The sequence below is a fragment of the Danio rerio genome, chromosome 4 (assembly GCF_052040795.2).
Source record: "Danio rerio strain M-AB ecotype USA chromosome 4, GRCz13ab, whole genome shotgun sequence".
In the NCBI taxonomy this organism is placed as follows: Eukaryota; Metazoa; Chordata; class Actinopteri; order Cypriniformes; family Danionidae; genus Danio; species Danio rerio.
In genome coordinates, this window is record NC_141024.2 from 2,440,001 (window position 1) to 2,463,091 (window position 23,091).

General features: G+C 35.2%; 1 protein-coding gene and 1 long non-coding RNA gene across 2 annotated transcripts in view; both read right to left on the reverse strand.

Annotated features, from left to right (window-relative positions):
• Positions 1-23,091, reverse strand: part of kcnc2 (potassium voltage-gated channel, Shaw-related subfamily, member 2) — a 142,088-nt gene that overhangs the window by 57,067 nt on the left and 61,930 nt on the right.
• On the reverse strand, positions 14,717-18,933 carry LOC148679893 (uncharacterized). The gene is made up of 3 exons (XR_015942160.1): positions 17,959-18,933; positions 16,212-16,428; positions 14,717-15,999 (listed from the first exon to the last, which is right to left on the reverse strand). It is a non-coding gene; the product is annotated as an uncharacterized LOC148679893 (long non-coding RNA).

A 23,091-nucleotide genomic window follows, 5' to 3' on the forward strand; every position in this document is an offset into this window, starting at 1 on the left:
TTATCAAGTCACAGAGTACACACAATCTAGACAACAGGTAAATAATATATCAGTCTCAGCGGCATGCAGGCGTTCTCCTTATATGGGCTTCCCCAGCAGTTGTCAAGGGTTTATGTATTATGTGAAAATGGTTCCTTATTTTCCAGCACACATCTATATGCGCATACTGTGAATATTTATAGTGTCGAGTCCTGTCAGGCAGGCTGGGATGAAAATGAGCGGTCGTGTGAATGAATATTAATGCTGATGAGCGCTCCAGTCTCATAAACCCACTGAAATGTGTCTGTCTGACATCCATCTCAATGACGACAGAGATCACTGATCATATAACAGCTGATCCAGGACCAGCGTGACCTTCCAGAAACAAGTGCAAAATGTGACTCTCTCACTTTCTGAATGGGAGGACAATGAGGCAGTGAGTCAGAGCGCTGTCAGACGGAGACAAGACTAGTCATTTTACCCAAACACAACTACTGTAAATCTGATGATGATCTTTATCAACTGCTCTCTTCATATTGTCAATGGACGTCCACTGGACATCATCCATACTAACAAGAAGTGACTAACAAAGTGTGTAAAAAAAGGGGAAAATGTGACATAAGCCCTGCTCATTGGGAGATTTTAGCCGTGATTTTGTCATCTGAGACAAATTTAGAAATCCTAAAAGATTCCTGAAATCATTTATTCATTTTCGGCTTAGCGCCTTTATTAATCCAGGGTCGCCACGGTGGAATGAACCGCCAACTTATCCAGCATATGTTTTACACAGCAGATGCCCTTCCAGCCACAACCCATCCTTGGGAAACACACTCATTCACACTCATACACTACGGACAATTTAGTCTACCCAATTCACCAGTACCGCATGTGTTTGGACTGTGGGGGAAACCGGAGCACCTGGTGGAAACCCACTCGAACGCAGGGAGAACATGCAAACTCCACACAGAAACGCCAACTGACTCAGCTAAGGCTCAAACCAGCAACCTTCTTGCAGTCTGCATTCACTTTTTTTCCATTAAAGCTGTGCGTCGATCGTCGCCTTTCATATGCAACCTGTGAACCAGTGAATGCATGTATAAGCGCTGACTGACAGACGCGCTCCGGACAATAAACTGATCCCAGATCCAGTCGACTGACTGATCAACTGACCCACCCTCCTTCTCCTTCCCTAAACCCAACCGATGGTGTTTTCAAAAGCACCGATTGACCAGTGCCCACTCACTCCTTTAAACCCAACCAATAGTGTTTGAGAGAGCAACCCAAAACTAAAATGCAAAACCCGGCAGCATGATTTTTACCATGTTTTCAGACTTTACCACATTCTCACCCTGTTATTTACTTGTTTATTTATTTATTTTTGGCCTTTGTTTCGGATTTGAACCTCAATGTAGCATCAAAGTCTGCCAATGTACATGGCGAACGAACTGGTAACAGCAGAGAAGCTGTCCACGCGGAGGTAAGCCGTCAGCTGCTAAGCGCAAAAAAGAACAGCGCCATACCGCCTCCTAGCATTTATTTTACAGACGAAATGCAGCCATACGTATCTCTGGCTACATATTTCGCGATCTCCAGAAATGTATATAGGGCTACGTTTTCAGTATGAGCCTATGTTGGAGTATTCAGCAAGAAGGTCGCTGGTTCGAGTCCTGGGCTGACGCCCCCGCCCTGCTCACTTTCAACCACGACATCCCTTCGCCATCCTCTGCACCAACCACCCTTCCCACTTTCCACTTTTGTGTGCGACACCTCTCCATCCTTGGGTAATATGCTGGATCCGTTACCCCGATCTGTTCTGGGACCTCCCAATTCACAAATTAAGCACTGGCTATAGGTGAACCGATGATTGGTCATAATAACTTGGCCATAATAAATAATAAATGAGTGTGATGGGTGCATGGGTGTTTTCCAGTACTGGGTTGAGGGTGGAAGGGCACCCGCTGCGTAAAACATATGCTGAATAAGTTGGTGATTCATTCCGTTGTGGCGACCCCAGATTAATAAAGAGACCAAGAATGAACGAATGAATGGGAAGACAATGACAGTGCAGCCGGCGATGAGCCAGACAACAGTCAGACGGACAATTAAAAACCAATTATCATCGATATCATTTAGCCAACAGCGGACAAACATGAGGAGAGATTATTCTGAAAACTTCAGTGAAACTATCAGACGCAAGCTGCTTCTCTAACAGCTGTTGTGGAGAAACAGTTCTGCGAGCTGACGAGGATTCATCATTTCTCTATACTGAGGTGATGGACGGAAGCGGCTTCACTAACAGGTGCTTCATCACTTTCATCCCTTTTTATCTTCATATCTCCATAGTAACCAGGCTACTTGCTTTTACTCAGTGCACAATAGTGAAGCCTTGAGAAGCTGCTAGTTCATTTTAATTCCATCGGCCGCATTGAAAAGACTGTAACCCCATAACTAAACTGAACCCATGAAGGTCGAAACATGCGCACGCACCACTGCACGCACACACACCAGTTTTCCTTGGTTGCCATAGCACTCTGAGGACTGAGGACTGTGTGTGTGTGTGAAGGACGCAGCTGAATCTGCTGGAGACGCGTGCTGTTGAGGTCTTGTTCTCCTGGGTATTGTAGTCAGATGCAATTTAATCCAGCATCAGTCTCCAGAATGTGTTGTACGCATCTGACTCTCACAGAGACCTTCACATGATTCATTACATGGGCGTTTGGGGGCCTTTTGTTTTGCCATCAGTGAAAACATGTCAACGCCACTTTTCTCTGTTGCTATGAAATGGTGAGAGATTCAGAAAAAATTCTGGCCTGCTGTCATAGTATTAAACTGTTGCTAGGGTGTTGCTATGCAGTTATTGGTGTTCTGAGTCCTTGTTGACATGTTGTCATAGTATGAGAGTGTTGCTAGGGTGTTGCTATGTAGTTATTGGTGTTCTGAGTACTTTTTGGCATGCTGTCATAGTATTGGAGTATTGCTAAGGTGTTGCTATGCAGGTATTGGTGTTCCGAATATTTGTTGACATGCTGTCATACTATCGGGGTGTTGCTAAGGTGTTGCTATGCAGGTATTGGTGTTCCGAATATTTGTTGACATGCTGTCATACTATCAGGGTGTTGCTAGGGTGTTGCTATGCAGTTATTGTTGTTCTGAAAACTTTTTTATCGGCATGTTGTCATACTATTAGAGTGTTGTTGGGGTGTTGCTATGCAGTTATTGGTGTTCTGAGTACTTGTTGACATGTTGTCATAGTATGAGAGTGTTGCTATGCAGTTATTAGTGTTCCGAGTACTTGTTGACATGCTGTCATAATATTAAAGTGTTGCTAGGGTGTTGCTATGTAGTTATTGGGGTACTGAGAACTTTTTAGAATGCTGTCATAGTATTAAAGTGTTGCTAGGGTGTTGCTATGCAGTTATTGGTGTTCTGAGTACTGTTTGACATGTTGTCATATTATTGGAGTGTTGCTAGGGTGTTGCTATGCAGTTATTGGTTTTCTGAGTACTTACTGTTAAGGGTTCTAGGAACTTTCGGGTTCTTTTTTTTAGAGTGATATTGTGTTGTTATGAAATATTTAGAGATTCTGAAAACCTTTTGCAATACTCTCATACTTCGAGTGTTACCATGGTGTTGCTAAGGGTTCTGAGCACTTTTGGCATGCTGACGACTTTTAGGGTGTTGCTATGGTGTTTCTATGCAGTTGCCAAGGGTTTTGAGAAGGTTTTTGCCACGCTGCTATTCTCCTGTACAGTATTGCTGTGCACTTGTTTTTAACAGTGTCTCCTCTAAAGCATCAGCTGAGATATCCACACCTCAAGCAGTGATCAGATTGACTAGCATAGGTGTGTAACCAAAACTCTGACATCTTAAACATCTCTTATAGAGTGATCTTGAGCTGCTCCACATTGTCTTCATTTATAGCTCTATAGCCCTTACTGGATGACAACTATTGACTCAATTGAGGCTATTTTCAGGGAATCATCTCAGATGAAGGTGAAACTGATACACAAATGAAGTAGAGCCGAGAACTCCAGCAAGTCCTAGAAATCAAACCCTCCTCTGGCTTCTGTCGTAAATATTTGCTCTGTGATTTTCAGACAGCAATTATCTCAGCCCCAGAGACCCCCGACAGAAGCATTTTACAGGCCACCGACAAAGTGAACAAATGCAAATCAAGGCAGAGCGCGCCTCAGACAGTGTGACACGCAGACAGACTGAAAGTCACCCCGTGTGCCTGAGCGCTGGAACTAGCAGAGATCTGTGCGGACACAAATAGTCTCGCAGACTGTCAGCAAGACTGATGACTTGAACCTGATGGACAGACCCGCAAAACAGCCTGGAGGAAAACAGGTCATCCAGAGACCACACACACACACACTCGGTCGCGCACACCCCACACTCATCTTATGTCTCATCTATGGCTCTTTCTCTAGATGGGTACAAGTCACACATTTTCTGATTAATTGTGATCTGATTTGTCAAACTGTTTTTAATATATGTAGAAATCTTTGCTATTAGTGACACCGGTGGCCAGTCAGTGAACTGCAGCTAACTATAACTCCTGTAATTGGTAAATTGCTTTAGTATAAAGTATAGCTGTCCATTAAAGTACAGTACCGGTCTACAGTATGACTTCTGAACACCAGCATAAACCATCTGCTGTTTTCTGATTGTGTGTGTGTGTGTGTGTGTGTGTGTGTGTGTAGACAGGTGTATGTGTGTGTGTGCACGCATCGCTGCATATAAAGTGTGTTTATTAATTACTGATTCTACCATCTGTTTTATTATGCAATGTTTTCCTTCAGCAGTGTAATCTCTCCCTTCAGCATCCTATGTTAATATACATCACTGCAACTTTTCCATCTAATATGTATTGTGCAATTCACTAAAATCAGTTGACCAGAGCAAACCAAGGTTATTTTACTCGGAAAACACCCGGAACTCTCTCCAAAGAGCACATACTGAGAGCAAATGAATTGAATAGACAAAAGATGAATAGACAAATTCCTCTTTGCAGTAGCTCTCAAGCTCTATCAGGTTGGATGGGAAGCGACGATGAACAGCCATTTCCAGATCTCTCCTGTTCAATAGGATTTAGGTCTGGGCTCTGGCTGGGCCACTCAAAGATATTTTGATATTTTGGCGGTGTGCTTTGTGTCATTGTCCTGCTAAAAGATAAACCGTCACCCAGTCTGAGGTCAAGAGCACTCTGAAGCAGGTCTTCATTCAGGATGTCTCTGTACATTGCTGCATTCATCTTTCCCTCTATCCTGACTAGTCTTCCAGGTCCTGCTGCTGAGAAACATCCCCACAGCATGATGCCAACACCACAATGCTTCACTGTAGGGATGCTATTAGCCTGGTGATGAGCGCTGCCTGTTTTTCTCCAAACGTAACGCCTGGCGTTCACTCCAAAGAGTTCAATTTGAGTCTCATCAGACCAGAGAATTTTCTTTCTAATGGTCTGAGAGTTCTTCAGACGCCTTTTGGCAAATTCCAGGAAGCGAGTGGCTTCAGTCCGACACAGGCCTGATGGGTGGATTGCTGCACAGATGGTCCTACTGTAAGGTTCTCCTCTCTCCACAGAAGAATGCTGGAGCTCAGACAGAGTGACCATCGGGTTATTGATCACCTCCCTGACTAAGGCCTTTCTCCCCTGATCACTCAGCTTAGATGGCCGGCCAGCTCTGGGAAGAGTCCTAGTGGTTAAACATCTTCCACTTATGGATGATGGAGGCCGCTGTGCTCATTGGAGCTTTCAGAGCAGCAGAAATGTTTCTGTAACCTTCCCCAGCCTTGTGCCTCCAGACAATCGGAGGTTTACAGACAATTCCTTTGTCTTCATGCTTGGTTTGTGCTTTGACATGCACTGGGCCCTTATATAGACAGGTGTATGCCTTTTCATGTCCAATCAGCTGAATTGACCACAGGTGAACTCCAATGAAGCTGCTGAAACATCTCAGGAATGATCAGTGGAGACAGAATGGACCTGAGCTCAACGTAGAGCTTCACGGCTGTGAATACTGATGTACATGTGGTTTTTACTTGTGATTTTTCAGGGTTTTTATTTGTAATAAATTTGCAACAATTTCAAAAACTCTTTGTTCACATTGCCATTATGGGGGATTGTGTGTAGAATGTTGAGGAAATCAATGAATCAAATCTATTTTGGAATAAGGCTGTAACATAAAAACGTGTAAAAAGTGAAGCGCCATCAATACTTTCCAGATGCACTGTATATAAAATGTCCCTGCTAAATCACACTAACTGAACAAGCTTACAGCGATACGTGACTCTTTCCACCAAACACGAGTGTTTCTAAATGAAGGAAGCGGTCACAGCTCCAGCGATTCGCTCATGAACTGATTCTAGAAATGGCATCGAGGAACAAATCCGAGCTGGAAGTGTGTGTTTGCAGAGAAACGTCGTGCAACAGCGGTTTCAGAGCATTAAACTGGTCCGCCCCCGATTCTCTCCGCTATAAAAAGAAGGTGTTAATGACAGAAAGAGAGAGAGAGAGAGAGATACAGAGAGAAGGAAAGAGAGGAGGCCGGGCAGATGGCTCCTCCGTATGGCAGCTGAAAATGGTGCCCGCTAGGGTGGCATCAATAGAGGAGACAATCCCAGAAACACAACACACACACACACTGACCTCTGCGGGCACCTTAATGCAGTGGTTAACACACAAACCTGCGCTCGATCAACCTGAGATGTCAGTTGTTTTGCTGTTCTAAATATCAATATGAGCTGCATGTACAGCTGAAGTCAGAACTATGAGCCCTCCTGTATATTTTTATTCTCCTACTGTATATAAAGGAGAGATTTTCTCAACACATTTCTAAACATAATAGCTTTAATAACTCATTTCTGGTAACTGATTTCTTTAATCTTTGCCATGATGACATGATGGCACTAGTATTCATCTTAAAATGACAAAGGAGTAACTGGGTTAATTAGGGTAAAGTTAGGGTAAATAGGCAAGTCATTGTGTAATGGCTAATAATATTCTATTTACAGGACTGTAGCCAATGGAGGTTCGGGTGGTTCGAAAGACCCACCCCTCCACTGACAACGGTCCAGAGTTTGTCCCATACATGAGTTTATTTGTCCTATTTTGGCTGTGAAGCCATCACATATAATAATCAACCAAAAAAGGCTCTAAAACCAAGCAGAATACCCTGTTGGCTGTCGCTTCAGTTCAGTGTGACTTCAGCTGATCAGTTTTGGCCAATGCAAACTATTATGAGTCCAACATACAGCAGTGCAAGAAAACATCCAATCTGACCTAAGTGAAGACATCCTTCGCTGCTGTATTGTTGTTAAATATAGATGAAATGTTGTAATCCATAAATTTCAAAAGTACTTTACAAGAGAGGCAAAAACAATCCTAAAGCTCTACGTTATTATTATCATTGTTATATTATTATATATATTTTTATTATTGTTGTTATATTATTATTATTATTAATATTATTTTTATTGTTATTATATCATTAATACTAATAATAATAATATTAATTATTATTATTATTATTATTATTATTATTATTATTATTATTATTATTATTATTATTGATGTTATTATTATTAATATAATAGTAATAATAATAATAATAATAACAATAATAATAATAATAATAATTATTATTATTATTATCATTAATATTATTAATTATATTAATATTATTGTTGTTATTATCAACAATAATAATTATATTGTTATTATTATTATTACTATTACTATTATTATTATTATTATTATTATTATTATTATTATTATTATTATTATGTTAAAAACTTTTGTCATTCATATGGCTAAATTCTGTCTGAACTGTGGCCAATATTTTGTTATTTGCATGATAAATGACAATAGGCCACAGACTTTACCAGATTAATTTTTTCTAATGATATATATCATAAATTACTCCTGGTTGTCGCAATGACGTGAGAACGAAATAGCCATGATTGGCCACACCCACTTGTAGCTTAATTTGCGCTTTTCAGAAACTTATGGGTGACATCATGGATACTACGTCCATATTTTCTACAGTCTATAGTTGAATTGTTGATTGCAGCCTCTGGTGGATTTACGTGATGAGAGGATGCGCAAACAGCACTCTCGAGAGAAATCAGAGATCATCAAAAAGCGTATACAGCAGGCTCTGGTAGATGTGCGAAAACAAAAACTGAGAGCAGACATATACCTCCGGGTATATATTTCACTGTCCCCAGAAATGTAGATTTGGGTGCGTATCCGCATTGAGCCCGGGTTGAAAATTTCACAGGAGGCCAAATTGTTTTGACTTCATCTGTATAATACTGCTGTCTAAATGAAGTTGTATTGTGCAGTATATGAGGGTGTGTGTGTGTGTGTGTGGTATGACGGATGGTTTATTGATCAGGTCAGGTCACTCTCTCTGTGAGGTCAGACACAGAGCCGCTTCTCATTGACACACCATTTGTAAAGGCGCTTATGAAGAATTGCTTGTTTGTCTTTAACACACAGACATTCATCAGCTCTGAAAGGTTTTTGATGAGGAGACTTAAAGGAAAATAGTGGTGCTGAAAATAACACCACTAGCAGGCTTAAGAGCTGAGTTATGGAGGGTAAATATGAACAGAATAAGCCACTAGACATCTCTTACTGTTACTGTTAGTCTGTTAAATGAGGCTTTTCAGTAACCAATTTTTGCAGTTTTGCCCTAATGCTTTATTTTGTCTTTTTATTTTTTTTATTTTTGCATGAAACAATTTTGGCAGTTTTTTTCCTTCATTATTTATTTGATCTTTTTTAAATTTTATTTAATTTGTATCTAGTTTAATTAAATTTAATTTTACTTAATTTAATTTAGTTTTGCTTTATTTAATTTTTTATTTAATATGAACAATTTTTTTGCTGTTTTTCTTTAATGTTTTATTTTGTCTTTTAATTAAATTTTATATTTATATGAATCATTTTTTTGCATTTTATTATCTTCATTATTTTAATTGAATTTTTTATTATTTATTTATTTATTTTATTTTTGCATGAACCAATAATTGCAGTTTTTTCCTTCATGTTTTATTTTGTCTTTTTAATTTAATTAATTTAAATGTATTTATTTTTATTTTATTTTCACATGAACCAATTTTTCCTTCATTATTTATTTTGTATTTTTAAATTACATTTTTATTTTATTAGTTTATTTTATTTAACAATTTAATTGAATTTTGTTTTGTTTTATTTTATATTTTATTTTAATATGAAAATATTTTTGCAGTTTTTCCTTCATTAATTAATTTAATTTAATTTAATTTAGTTATTTTATTTCATTTAATTTTATTTATATTATTTTATTATTATTTTTATTTTGTTTTATTTTATTTTATTTTATCTTATTTTATTTTATTTTATTTTATTTTGCTGTTCCGATGCTAGAAGGTTGCTATGCAGTTTTCAGGCTTCTGAGAACTTTCAATCTGGGTTTTTATTTTGTAAGTTTTATTTTTGTAACTGATCATGAATATAGTGTATCAGAAATATCAGGATAGCAGAACATTTTAATACCACATATCATGTCTGTTTTCCTCTATACATTTACATTACAGATAGAATTGGAATATTCTATAGATATGCAAATGATGATGATAAATATGCAAAACATGTTGCATGTGATTAGGAAAGGATGAAAGGAAGTCCTTATATGGAGACAAGCCAAACGCATTAAGAGTCATTTAACAGTGTTCTTGCGTTGAATCTGCATGGATCACTCTGGCACTCGCCATCTGTGATGACAATATGACAGAACCAAAACAGACACACAAACACAAACATACGCACACACACGCACACACACAGACACACACACACACTCACGTGCCAGCATGAAAATCTGAGCAATGAAATCCATGCACACTACATGCAATAAGTAACTATAAAAAGTTTAACATTAACAATCACTGTTTTGACTTAAGAAAACATGTCGTACAGGTCTGACTCAAGTTGACAAAATAAAATTTTTGAATACGAAGAAAAGAAAAATTTGGGTCCATAAAAACCATCAGGACTAAAAAGACTTAAAACCTTCTAGCAACTGGACAATAGTAAAATAAAACAATGACGGGAAAAAATGGAAATATTGTTTCATAGAAAATTAAAATAAAAAGATAAATAAAAGATAAATAATAAATAAATAAAAAAGACAAACAAAACATGAAAGAAAAATCTGCAAAAACGGTTATAAAAAATCAAATAAAAAGGAAAAAAACTGATTAATATAAAAAAGTAAAATGAAAAGTTAAAATAAAACTTGAAGGAAAAAAGCAAAAATTGGTTCAAGTAAAAAAAAAATTAAAACAAAACGACAAACTAAAACAATAAAAAAATAGCAAAAATGGTTAATAGAATAAAATAATAAAAGACAAAACTGCAATAATTGGATTATATAAGATATAATAGAGTAAAATAAAAATACAAAATAAAACATGAAGGAAAAAAGTAAAAATTGACAAAAAAAAATCAAGAAAAAAATTATTGAAATAATATAAAGACAAACTAAAACATTAAAAAAAATCTGCAAAAAAATGCCAGTTAAAGCCGACATTATTCAAGATCTCCTTATTTTACAGTAAAGCACTTTACTTTGCAAAGCTTCTTCAAAATGCAAAGAATCTCAATGGCACAAAAAAAAAAAAATAAATAAATAAATAAATATATATATAATTCATAATTCACATAATTCATGCCAAATGTACATTTAGTTTTGACAAAAACATCTTAATTTTGGACCAAAATCTCAGTTTCTTTAAACAACAAGAAACATAATGCATTAAATCATTTTCCTTTAGCTTAGTTCCTTATTTATCAGAATGAACCTCTAACTATTCCAGCATATGTTTTAGGCAGTGAATGCCGTTCCAGCCCCACCTATAACTGGGAAACACCCACACTCTCATGCACTACAGCCAATTTAGTTCATCGATTCCCCTATAGCGCATGTGTTTGGACTGTGGGGGAAACCGGAGCACCCGGAGGAAACCCACGCCAACACAGGAAGAACATGCAAACTCCACACAGAAACACCAACTGACCCAGCTGCTACTCGTATCAGCGACCTTCTTTCTGTCCACAGTGCTAACCACTGAGCCACCATGCCGCCCATGTTTCGTTCAACTCATGCAAAATCTGGATTATCCACTGGCAAAGCTCTTGCTAGACTTTGGATGTGACACAAGAAACTCTTCCAAGCGGCGCCACCAGCTTCTGATCATCTCACAAACAGACAAACACTGGCCTGGCCACAAATCAGAGCTGATAAAAGAATAATCTCAAACGTTTCTCTCTCAAGCCACTTTACCCCCATCTGCAGGAAACAGGTCAGTGCACAGATCTCTCTCTTTTCACACCGTGTCAGAAAGCAGGCAGCGGGTGAGAGGTGTGTGTGTGTGTGTGTTCAGATCTCCCAAACGTCTGTTCAGGAATTCTGCCGGAACGGACGAACACACATTTGCAGTCTGGAAGAGAAAGCCCACCGTGTTTCTCTCGTTGAGCGTCTGCTCTCTCAGCTAAAGTATTAAAGACGCTTCATGAAAGTTTCAGTCTAGGTCTGCTGGTAGCGAACCCTCTTATAAAACACTTTCACTCTGACAGAGATCAGGACTGAGCTCCTCTCTTCTGCACAGGAGACATTAGATGACGTGATTTCTGTTGCCGGAGATGAAGATACAGCATTATAAAATCCAGAATGAAGACTCAAACAGTACAAAACAACCTGCTTTTGCAGATTTCTTTCATTACACTGCAAAAAAGATAAATATCACTCCAAATATCACAACATTCTTACATCAAGAAGCATTTTCTAGACTTGTTTTTAGAAATAATATGACAAATGCAGTACATTTTTCCTTAAAACAAGCTAAATAACCTGCCGACAAAATAATCCTGTCAGAAGAAAAAACAAGATTATTTTGCTTGCCCCTTTGGCGGATTATTTGGCAACACTTCATAATAACGACACACTGACAGAGTGACAGAGACAACTGGAGGTAAGATCCAATATGCAGGTTTATTCAATGTCAAGCAAGCGCTGGTCAAATCAGGTACAAACAGGTATGTGTAGGCAAATCCAGAGTCGTAATCAATATACAGGCAATAGATCGAAAGGCTGGCGGCTAAACAGGATAACTAGGGTAAACAAGGCTAGGATCGAGACACAGAGAAACAAGACAAGGAGGAAACGCGTTGTAATGTCACTGTTAGCGAACAAGACTCGGCAAACTGGATGAGTGGCTTATGAAGGGTGTCTAATCAGTCTCTGAAAGTCCTCAGGTGATGCGAGTGTAATCAGTCTAGATGAGTGAGCAGGCGTGAGTGTCTGGGAGAACTGCATGTATGAATATGTAGTCCAAGCGAAGGAGGAAGTGTAGTCCATGGGTATTGTGAGAGAACCAGCGATCTCCGGAGAGCGATCGCTGGTTATCGTAACACTATAAATCATTTATTAAGCAATAGCAAAAAAGCTAATTCATTATCTGTTAAGCATTAACTCTACATTACTAGATGTTAGTAAGCAGTTCATAAATACAGCTGGAGATGCTCTTGACTTATAAACAATGTGCCTAATGATTGTTTTCATCCTTTGTTAATGATTACTGAATTAAGTTCCTGGCAGAGTAGCGAGTGAAAAAATGTGCATGCAGGAATTGGACAAGAGGAATCAAATTCATCCTATTCTTTCTAACCCTCGCCCAGTTTTAATACAAGTTGTGTTTTTTTTATACTTGCAGCTGTGAAGTTTATTAAGAATATATATATTTGTTGACAGCGCTTTACCAACAGAGAGAGAGAGATGGGAAAACATTACCTGATGGATCATTGGTTATATTTCCGCAAGATGACCATGTTGTATATATATACACTGGGATACTGAGCCATTAAGTAAAAAAACAAAACAACAGTTATACTTTAAAGGAGAACATTGACGTTTTGAAAAAAAAAAAAAACTGAACTGAAACTAAATTATTTAAAATAAACCTGCGAGACTTAAATTATACTGCTTTATTTATTTATTTAAGACTACTTATTTGTACCGAATGTTTGTGCTTTCATTTTAGTTGTCTTTCATTTCTTCAATTCTATTTTCCAAAACAAATCCTCTTTGCACTTAACAAGTTTACAATAAAGCGTATTAACAAATTTTAAATGATTAATGAAGGAATTATAATGCTTTGACTTATTGTTTAATCTCATTTACAAGCACAGTAGCATATTTAAAGCTGCTGTTATAGGTTATTTCTCTTCGTTCGCATCCCGTCCCTTTGTGCTTTTGATGAAGCAGCATTCAACTTAAGGTCTTTAGACCATGCGCCTGACCGTTTCTCAATGTTTCACCGCAATAACTTTAAATAAATAATTTTTTAGGCCTATTTTCATTATTCATTTATTTTTCATTATTCGTTTATTATTATGTACAATAATCAAGACATAAAATGAGATAGTAAAATATAATCAACAACGAAAATGTAAATAGAAACAGATACTAAAAACAGAGCGGCAGCAATTTAAAACGGCGGCAGTATAAGCTCCGGCAGTAATGGCCACTTTAAACTCTCACCTACTGTACACCAAGGATAATTTTAGCTAACCCAATTCACCTGTACCGCATGTTTTGGATAAGAACAAATAATAATATCCAAGGCAACTACAGAATTACCCAACAGATTAATTCAAAAATTTTGTGATGGTATAGTTTTAAAACACTCTAGTATTTACTATACTAATAATTGCTACAGTATTTTTTCATGTGGGAGTCTAGCAGAAGTCAAGTGAATGCCTTCACACAGCTGGCAGTGGGATGTTCGCTCACCGACCGGGATGTCACACACTTTTAGCTCAGGGCCGCGCATTTGGCTCCACACTCCAAATTTATCATTCTGTCCGAGATGAGATCCTGTCAGATCAGCGGGAGAAAACATCACTCCGCTGACAGCCTGTATCATTTTACAGCACAGTTTAGTTAAAGGTCGCTCACGATACCCTAAATTACCTCTGACATTTCCCAAACGCAGAAATAAGGGGCAGAAACAAGCAAAGCCTCCCGCTGTGAACACAAACACACTGTCTTCAGCTCTGTGGGCTTCATGTTTTACCATCAATCTCCCTGCAGAAGATTCCATTCTCTAACATTACATTAGTCAAATCGACTTCTGAAGCATTTAATAATAATAATTTCGGCATTTTGTATCAAATTAAAGCAAAAGTTGTGACTGTTATTGTCATTTGATGGACCTGAGCTAACAGAAGCTTATAAAAACAGCTGTATATGTTATTAATTCACTTTAAGAAATACTGTAACAAATATTGCATTATTTACAACAGAGTGTTACTAAAATAAAAACAGATAAGCATAATGTGCATCAGACTAGTTCTGATATGGATCTTATGAACCAAAGTTCTTAATTTAATGTGATGTAATATTAATTCATTTATAAATGTTTCAGGTATTGCTAAAAAGCATAAGAACTCATTACCGTTCTGAATGAATCTGCAATTATGAACGAATCAGTTGAAATAATGATTCAATGACTCATTCATTGAAAGGCAGTCAGATGCTCTAGTTATTAGATGATCCAGTGTGTTCAACTGAATCATTTGTGAATGACTCAATGACTTTAATCAATTCTAATAAACAAATCAGTTCAGGAATAATACAGTGACTCACTAACAGAGACAATTGTTTTTTTTTTTTGTTTTTTTTTTGCTGAATGAATCAACATCTGAATGAATCATTTAATAATGCATCACTAATATAAACAGACAGTTGTTGTATTCCCGAATGAATCGATGGTAATGAATCATCAGATAAAGATTGATTCAATGGTTTACTCACTCGTTAGAGTTCTGAATGAATCAGCATTAATGAACGAATCAGTCGAATTATTGATTTAATGATTAATTCATAAATGGAGTCAGATGCTTTAAATACTAAATGAATCAGTGTGCTCAGTTGAATCATTTGTGAACGACTTGATTTTCGGAGAATAATGATATTAGATAGTTATCGTATTTGTAAATGATTCGTTGCTAATAAACAAATCAGTTCAGGTATAATTCAATGACTCACTAATACAGACAACAGCTTTGTTCCTGAATGAATCTACATCTGAATGAATAATTTATGAATGAGTCACTTATAAAGGCAGATATTATTATATTCTTGAAAGAATCATGCTAATGAAAAATCAATTTAAAAATGATTCAATGATTTACTCACTCAATAGTTTTAAATGAATCAGCATCCATGAACGAATCAGTTGAATTAACAATTCAATGACTCATTCATAAAGGCATTTACAGAGGCTAGTTATTAAATGATCCAGTGTGTTCAATTGAATCAGTTTTAAATGTCTCAATGATTTGAATCAATTCTAATAAACAAATCAGTTCAGGAATAATTTAGTGACTCACTAATAACACAGTCGTTTTTTTTTTGTTTTTTTTGCTGATACATCTGATAGTTACAGATAGTTATTAAATTCCTAAATGAATCAATACTAATAAACAAATCAGTTCATGAATAATTCAATGACTCCTTAATTCAGACAACCATTTGGCTCCTGAATGAATCTATTTAAATGAATCATTTATGAATAACTCACTAATTAAGACAAATGTTTATTATATTGCCGAATTAATTGATGCTAATGAATAATCAGCTGAAGAATGATTCAATGATTTACTCACTCATTATGGTTCTGAATGAATCAGCATTGATGAATTAATCGGTTGAATTAATAATTCAGTGACTCATTCATAAAGGCAATCAGATGCTCTAGTTATTAAATGATTCAGTGTGTTCAACTGAATCATGTGTAAATGACTCAATGATTTGGATCAATTCTAATAAATCAGTTCAGGAATAATTCAATGACTCACTATTACAGACAGTTTTTTTGCACCTGAATTAATCTACATCTGAATAAATTATTTATAAATAACTCACTAATAAAAACAGAGTTATTATATTTCCAAATGAATCGATGCTAATAAATAACTCATTACAGTTCTGAATGAATCAGCAGTAATGAATGAATTGGTTAAATTGACAATTCAATGACTCATTTTTAAATGACTCAATGAATTGAATCAATTCTAAGAAACAAATCAGTTCAGGAATAATTCAACGACTAATACAGACAATAGTTTTGTTCCTGAATGAATCTACATTTGAATGAATCATTTATAAATAATTCACTAATAAAGACAGATGAATCAGTTGAAGAATGGTTTACTCACTCATTACATTTCTAAATGATTTAGGATTAATGAATGAATCAGTTGAATGATTTAATGACTCCTTCATAAAGGCAGTCGGATGCTTTAGTTATTAATTGATTCAGAGTGTTCAGTTGAATCATTTGTAAATGGCTCAATGATTTACTGAACACATTAAGACGCTAATGGTTTGATTGCTGACTAATTTAGAAATATTTTAGGCCCTTATCATACTTTGCACACAAGACAGGTTTCTGAATGTGAATGTTTTTATTAGACAACAGGAGATATGGATCGTCATGGTCAAACTGAGCGTGTTTTATCCGATTAAACATTCATCTCTCTGCTTTTCACTGATAGGATCTCAAATGGCACTTAGAGCTGGGTTTGCTGTGACCGTGAAATATAGAAATGCTTGCAGAAAGTCTCGAGTTACGATTAGACACGCTTGCATTGCTCAAAGACACAGCCACTGTCAGCAGCAATACAAATGATGCAAGATCTCTCTTCTGGACCATCAAACAAATACAAGCAGCACTTTAAATCAGCCTAAAGAAGACCTGGGCTGTTTCACGATGAGTGTAAAAAAGGCAGATGTTAAACTGCACATGATAGTGAATATAAATTACATGGAAATTATATTTAAATAAACTTAAAATATATGATGAATAGACGCCATTTTCACATACATGAACAGAATTAAAAATTATAGAAGGTCGCTTGATTCGTTCATGAAGAGCGTTTCAGAACAAATGTTAAATCAATGATTCAATGATTCAATTGAATCGATGCTAATAAACAAATCAGTTCAGGAATAATTCAGTAATATAGACAATTTTTTCATTCCAGAATGAATCTACATCTAAATAAATCATTTATGAATAACTCACTAATAAAGACAGATAATTACTATATTCCTGAATAAATCGATGCTAATAAACAATTCACTTCAGGAATAATTCAATGACTCACTAATACAGACATTCCTTTTATTCTTTTAATTTTTTTTATTTATTTTTTTTAATTAAAGAGGTCGATCAAATACAATTACATACATAGAGACAAATAATACAAATAAATAAACAAATGCACAGAAATACACGCAAAGACAAATAAACGCCAGGGTAACAAAAATAGGACTGATGAAAAAAAGTTACATCTTAAAGAGACACAAAAGAAGAATATAAGGATACCGTTTTTGTTGCTTTTGGATGAAGAGAATGCTGGATAGTTTCCAAATATTGGTCTAGGTCAATTTTGAACAGATCAAAAAAAGGTTTAGAGCCACTAAACTCTGTTTGTGAATATGAAACTTGGCTAATAGAATACACAAATTAACTACATATACTTTTTCCATGTTTTCTTTTGAGTCATCAAACAATCCAAAGAATATAACTTTAAAAGAAAAGGAAAAGTCACTCATAATATAAGATTGAATAAAGATCAACAAATCTGACCAGAATCTCTCTGTGAAGGAGCACTGCCAGAACAAATGAATAGAGTCTTCCTTTGAAGAGTGACAGAATGAGCAGTTTAAATCAATGTCAGGCTTATATTTCTGAAGACAGAGACATTCCTTTTATTCCTGAATGAATCTACATCTGAATGAATCGGCATTAATGAACAAACCGACTGAATTAATGATTCAATGACTCATTCATAAAGGCAATTAGATGCTGTAGTTACTACACGACTCAGTGTGTTTAACTGAATCTTTTGAGAATGACTCAATGATTTGAATCAATTCTAATGAACAAATCAGTTCAGGTATAATTCAATGACTCACCAATTCAGACAATGGTTTGTTCCTGAATGAATCTACATCTAAATGAATCATTTATGAAGAAAACACTTCATAAATGAAGAATCGATGCTTATGAATAATTAGTTGAAGAATGAATCTTTGATTCACTTCATCATTACTGTTCCGAATGAATCAGCGATTATGAACGAATCGGTTGAATTAATGATTCATTGACTCATTCATGAAGGCAGTCAGATGCTCTAGTTAAATTATTCAGCGTGTCCAACTGAATCATTTGTTAATGACTCAATGAGTTGAATTAATTTTATTAAACAAATCAGTTCAGGAATAACTCAATGACCCACAAATACAGACAATCCTTTTGCTCCCGAATGAAACTACATCTGAATGAATCATTTATGCATAACTCACTAAAAAAAAAAGACAGATAGTTATCATATTCTCAAATGAATCGATGCTAATAAATCAGTTTAGTAATAATACAATGACTCACTATTACAGACAATCATTTTGCTCCTGAATGAATCTACATCTGGATGAATCATTTATGAATGAGTCACTAATGAAGACAGATTGTTATCAGATTCTTGAATGAATCAATGCTAATGAATAATCAGTTAAAGAATGATTCAATGATTTACTCATTCATTACAGTTCTGAATGAACCAATATTAATAAACGATTCAGCTGAAATAATGATTCATTCATAAAGGCAATCAGATGCTCTAGTTACAAAATGATTCAGTGCGTTCAACTGAATCAATTGTGAATGACTCGGTGATTGGAATCGACTGTAATAAACAAATCAGTTCAGGAATAATTCAGTGACTTACAAGTTGTTTTATTCCTGAATGAATCTTTAAATGAATCCTTTATGAATGACTCACTAATAAAGACTGATAGTTATTATATTCCCGAATGAATCGATGCTAATAAACAGATCCGTTCAGAAACAATTCAATGACTCCCTAAAACAGGCAATCATTTTTCTCCTGAATGAATCGATGCAAATGAATAATCAATTGTAGAATGATTCAGAGATTTGCTCATGCATCACAGTTCTAAATGGGGGGCTAGTAATTCAGGAGAGCACATAATTCCGACTCCAACTGTATATATACACACAATGCACACATTAATTAATACTATTATTGTGAATTTGTGCATTTTAGTGAGACTAATAATGAACTGCGGCATGCATTTATTATTAATACACACTTAAGCATTTTTTAAACTGCTCTGAGATCTGACAAGTGCTGAAATGGAGTTTTAATGACACTTTAAAGTCTCCACACATGGGACAGCAAACACTGCACATTAATCACCCTGAGACGTGCACCTGTTCTCCATCGTGACCCGTTCATCCTCCGGCGCAACACTGGGAACCCTGAGGGTCAGGAAGTGTAATTGCATGCAGAATAATGAAGCGACAATGCTGATAACACTCATGAATCCAGCCTATCAGAGCAGCCGAATGGAGCTAATTAAAGCCATTTACCCAGAAGGCTGAGCAGGACGGAGGACAAATATCTTTATGAAAGCTCAAACTTCAGCTGAAAGATGCTGAAACATGTCTGTAGGTCAGCAGGTCACAATAGTTGACCTTTTAAATCAGATGTTTCAGCTTAATTAATGGTGAAGAACATGCAGACGAGTCTCCAGACACGTCCATTCACTCTTTCTCCTGTCACTGCTGATCATTTATCATCAATTAGAAGTGCATGGATCTCTTGAACCGTTACTCTCCCTCATGCATATGAAAGGTCAACAGTGTAATACTAATTGCCATCACAGTGTCATTTGGCAAATGTTTTGTACTCATACAGTAAATGGCCTTATTTGTAATAGAAATAATGTAAAATATGATGTTTATAACATACATTTCTTATTAAATATGATCCAAATGTCTATTTTAAAAGTCCACGCAAAAGCAGAAAGTGTGTGCTAGTTCGACTTGTCATTGGTTCGGTTTTGTGTGTGTGAGGATGGATAGTGTTGTGTGTTTGAGTGTATCTGTGTCTGACTCATGTGAAAAGCGGATTATTTTAAAGCAGCACATCAAAGCTCAGCACCTCACTGTCACTGCAGACGCTCAAACACCTCGACTGACAGCTCACCACACATTCAACTCCATCACACACTGCACACTGATGCTAAGTACAGTCGAGGAGGAAATCTTTGTCCTTCTGTGAATTTTTGATGTTTGTGTTCAACAGATAGATCTTTTCAACACTATAAGAGTTTCAGTAACTAATCTCTTAATAACTAATTTCGTTTTTGACATGATGATGGACAATGATATTTTGCAAGATATTAGTATGTAGTGCAATTTAAAGGCTTAACTGGGTTAATTAAGTTATTAAGTCTTTGGATAAACAGTGATTTGTTCAGTAGCCAATCAAAAAAACCTTTAGAGTGATTATTATATTGGCTATAGCAGTTTAAAAAGTGTAATAGTAATAAATAAATAAATGAATGAATAAATGAATAAATAAATAAACGAATAAATAAAATAATAAATAAATAAATAATTGAATATATAAATTAACAAATAAAATAATAAATAAATAAATGAATAAATAATTGAATATATAAATTATATATATATATATATATATATATATATATATATATATATATATATATATATATATGAGCAATTAAAATAATAAATAAATAAACAAGTGAGTAAATAAATGAATAAATAAATAAATTATTTAATAAATGAATTAATGGATGAATAAATTAATAAATAAAAAATGAATGAATAAATAAATAAATAAATAAATATATAATTGCATATATAAATGACTAAATAAAACATTAAATCAATAAATAAATGAATAAATGGATAAAGAAATGAATATATAAATGAATAATTAAAATAATAAATAAATAAATAGATAAATGGGTAAATAAAAGAATAAATAAATGAATGAATAAATGAAAGGATAAATTAATTCATTAATAAATGAATGAATGAATGAATAAACGAATACATCAATGAATTAATAAATGAATAAATAATTGAATAAAAAATAATCAATTAATTAAATGCATAAATTCTAGCCAGCTAAAAGAAATAAGATATAAGAAAGACATAAGAAAAAAATGTTAGTAAATACTCTGAAAAAGTAAAACAAAAAAAAATAAAAGTTCTTGGGAAATATGAATATATTATAAATATGAATAATTATTAAATTAAAAGAGCTAATATTTTTGTCTTCAATTTTGTCTAGAATTCATAGACATAAGTAAATATTAATATAATCTTTTCTAAAAATGATTTTGAACTTGACATTGTATAGCTGTCTTTAATATTTTAGTATTGGTATATACTGTAGTATCACATTTGAATGTTTATCACATTAGACTGATCATATTTAGAGATCTGTGGCATTTAAAAGAGCATCAAGAGGATGTTGAGGTGATTTTATATGAATGTGTCACAGCATGACTGTGTGCAACCGAGAGGTGTCTATGAGCGAAACACACCAGTCTCCAGCTGAGAGGATTAGTGTGGACGTCTTATTATTACTTAACAACCACTGTCCGCTATTAAAGCTTCGTTCATTATTAATCAAGGAACTGCTTTAATGTGCCAGTGCATCATGATCTGGACACATTTGCACACTCATATTAAATACAGGAGACAACTGAGTCATTTTTCTGATCAAAACATAGTTGGTGATAGCAAAAACACAGTATTTGTATGCCTCTTTAAATGCAAATGAGCTTGCTCAGAAGAGGGCGGAGCCTGTACCGCGTGCGTCTCAGTTACTTCTGCAGAAAATAGCAAAATCTGCATGTCTTGTCAGTTAAAACTCCAGCAGTTTTCCGAGTGACAGATGTTAAATGTGCACAGAAAGATGCACACAAACACAATTAATTGCAAACAGAAAGGTCTTGTGTTAGATCGGTGAAGCGAGCTCTCTTGGGCAGTTTGAGGTAAAGATAGAAACATCTTTGATGGATGAGCATTGAATTTTAATCTGAGATTCCCAAACGGTCCAGAGGAGAGGAGAGTGTGGAGGTCATTCTCCGGCTCCAGCGGTCAGAGCTAAGAAACCTGAGTCCAGCATCAACATCAAACCCATTTCAGGAGAACCAGAGCTCTTCCTGGCACACAGTGATCGCAGAACACACATACACACACTGAGAATATGACCATTCTTAGTTATGTGAATGTTAATGGAACATTCCATTTTAGAACATTCCATACAGAACTTTCTATTTCAGCATTTTAGAACATTCCATTACAGAACATTCCATTTTAGAAAATAAGAACATTCCATTTCAGCATGTACTATTTCAGAACATTCCATTTTAAAATATTAAAATTTAGAACATTCCACTTTCAAATATTACATTTCAGAACACTCCATTTCAGAAAATTCCACTTTAGAACATTCCACTTTAGAATATTCCATTTTAGAACATTTCATTTCAGAACATTCCATTTTCAAATATTACATTTCAGAACATTACACTTTAGAATATTCCATTTCAGAACATTTCATTTTAGAATATTCCACCATAGAACATTCCATTTAAAAAAATGAGAACATTCCATTTCAAAAATTCCATTTTAGAGCATTCTTAAAAAAAATAAGAAGATTCAATTTCAGAATATTCCACTATAGAACAATCCACTTTAGAACATTCCATTTTAGAAAATAAGACAATTCCATTTCTGAGCATTCCATTACAGAACATTCCATTTTAGAACATGAGAACATTTCATTTCAGAACATTCCATTTTTGAACATTCCACGTTAGAACATTCCATTTTAAAGTATTGCAATTTTGAACATTTCAATAAACTAGCAACATTTAAATAAAAAAACTTTCAAAACTAAATGTTCTAAGAACTGAATCTGCCTTTATAATCTCCTAGGTACTACATTCATTCATCCATTCATATCCTTCGGCTTAGTCCCTTTATTAATAAGGGGTCACCACAATGGAATGAACCGCCAACTTATCCAGCATATATTTTACGCAGTGGATGCCGATCCAGCTGCGACCCATCTCTGGGAAACACGTAGCTTAAATAAGAGCAAACATTTTGAGAACATCAGTAAACACCAGATAA